The 2,500-nt window shown below is 43.1% G+C and overlaps 1 pseudogene; it reads right to left on the bottom strand.

Moving 5' to 3' along the window:
• Positions 1-1,526: 1,526 nt before the first annotated feature.
• On the bottom strand, positions 1,527-2,500 carry LOC146446091 (large subunit ribosomal RNA; annotated as a pseudogene; the record flags this gene model as incomplete).

The raw sequence follows: 2,500 nt of genomic DNA, 5'->3' as shown, positions 1-2,500 counted from the left end.
AAAATGGTGGTGTGAGGAGGAGTCACCTAAATCAGAGAAAAATACTCTTATAGGAGACTGCTACGAAAGACATTTCTGAGTCCACTGGCCCTAGTCCCCTAATAAGTGTATTTCTGTTTGTTTTAAGAAGGTCCTCCTGACATCACCAATCTTCTGTCTTCAATCCTAACCCCAACGTTAACCCTAACGCTAACCCTAACCCTACCTCCCTCAGGGGCAGTTCTATGGTTATGATCCCACGGTAGGCAGAAAAACTATCCCAATCTAGGTTTTCTTGTATGCTGACTCCATTTTAAATGCTTTTACTTGAGTCTGACAAAGGCAAAGCCAAATACTCACCCCTATATGGACGGGGAAGCAAAGTGCGGATTTTGGTAGGTCGGCATTTTCAATCAGGAATGTTGCCATTCGAAAGAGCGTCCAAAAAAACTTGGTTGGGACACATTTATTTTAGAAATTAGCGACCTAACCAGAAGTGCACTTTTTGGTGGGCCTACCCTACCCCCCTCAGGAGCAGTTCTATGGTTATAATACCACGGAAGGCACAAAACCTATCCCAAACTAGGTTTTCTTGTATGCTGATTCCATTTTCAATGTGTTTCCTTGACTCTGACGAAAGCAAAGCCAAATACTCACCCCTATATGGACGGGGAAGCAAAGTGCGGATTTTGGTAGGTCGGCATTTTCAATCAGGAATGTTGCCATTCGAAAGAGCGTCCAAAAAAACTTGGTTGGGACACATTTATTTTAGAAATTAGCGACCTAACCAGAAGTGCACTTTTTGGTGGGCCTACCCTACCCCCCTCAGGAGCAGTTCTATGGTTATAATACCACGGAAGGCACAAAACCTATCCCAAACTAGGTTTTCTTGTATGCTGATTCCATTTTCAATGTGTTTCCTTGACTCTGACGGAAGCAAAGTCAAATACTCACCTCTATATGGACGGGGAAGCAAAGTGCGGATTTTGGTAGGTCGCCATTTTCAATCGGGAATGTTGCCATTCGAAAGAGCGTCTAAAAGAACTTGGCTGGAACACATTTTTGCTATAAATTGTTGACCTAAGTATATAAGCAAGTATATAAGCAAATACTCGTTACATAGCATAAATAGCCTCTAAACACCCGAAAAACCTCTCCAAATATCATTTAAACCTTTTTCCTAACCCTAACACTTACCCTAACCCTAACCCTAACCCCATTTCAAACCCTAATTCTAAGTCAGAGGTCCTCCTCACACCACCAATTTTTTTGGTAGGTCAAAAGACCTCCCCACACCACAGAATTTTCGAAGTCGAGGTCCTTCTCATACCAAACAATTTTTCTAAGAGTTTTTCTAAAAATTTTGAGGACTTTTCACTTAGAAAAGAATTGGGTTTTGTGGTGGACCTTTCAGTTACAAAATATTAAATTGTGTGAGGAGGACTTTTGACTTTGAAAATATTTTGTGGTGTGAGGAGGACCTTTGACTTAAAAAATATTTCATGGTGTGAGGAGGACTTTTGACCTTGTCAAAAAAAAGATGTGATACAAATCTTAGAACAAAGGCTTAATCTCAGAAGATCGTAGCAACAAGGCTACTCTACAACTTACAATACCCCGTTATTTATTTAAGTCGTCTGCAAAGGATTTCCAGAAACGTTAGAATTTGCTAGCGGCAGTGCCTTGGGAGCTTTTGTCCCCCTTGGCACTTTGGGACGCATGAGGGCCGAAACCCTCTATTCTGGTTCGCCTAAAGTTCTCTGGAGGTAATCATCGTTGCTTTCTAGCACGGATTCTGACTTAGAGGCGTTCAGTCATAATCCAACAGATGGTAGCTTCGCACCATTGTCTTTTCAGGCAAGTGCAAATGCCAATTGTCTGAATCTGCGGTTCCTCTCGTACTGAGCAGAATTACTATTGCAACAACACTTCATCAGTAGGGTAAAACTAACCTGTCTCACGACGGTCTAAACCCAGCTCACGTTCCCTATTGGTGGGTGAACAATCCATCACTTGGCGAATTCTGCTTCGCAATGATAGGAAGAGCCGACATCGAAGGATCAAAAAGCAACGTCGCTATGAACGCTTGGCTGCCACAAGCCAGTTATCCCTGTGGTAACTTTTCTGACACCTCTAGCTTAAAACTCCTAAAGACTAAAGGATCGATAGGCCATGCTTTCACAGTTTGTATTCGTACTGAAAATCAAAATCAAGTGAGCTTTTACCCTTTTGTTCTACATGAGATTTCTGTTCTCATTGAGCTCACCTTAGGACACCTGCGTTATCATTTGACAGATGTGCCGCCCCAGCCAAACTCCCAACCTGACGGTGTCTTGGACGAGGATCCGCCCGTCCGAAGACGGGCGTTAAGTCCAGAACGTGGACCTTGCGGTCCGCCTCCGCTCCATCCAATAAGTAAAAAAACGATAAGAGTAGTGGTATTTCACCGGCGCATTGCTGCTCCCACTTATTCTACACCTCTCATGTCTTTTCACAAGGTCAGACTAGAGTCAAGCTCAAC

The sequence above is a fragment of the Pavona decussata genome, unplaced genomic scaffold (assembly GCF_977016875.1).
Source record: "Pavona decussata unplaced genomic scaffold, jaPavDecu1.1 SCAFFOLD_3679, whole genome shotgun sequence".
NCBI classification, from domain to species: Eukaryota; Metazoa; Cnidaria; class Anthozoa; order Scleractinia; family Agariciidae; genus Pavona; species Pavona decussata.
Note: the sequence above shows the minus strand (reverse complement) of the source record. Positions and strands in the feature narration are given on the sequence as shown.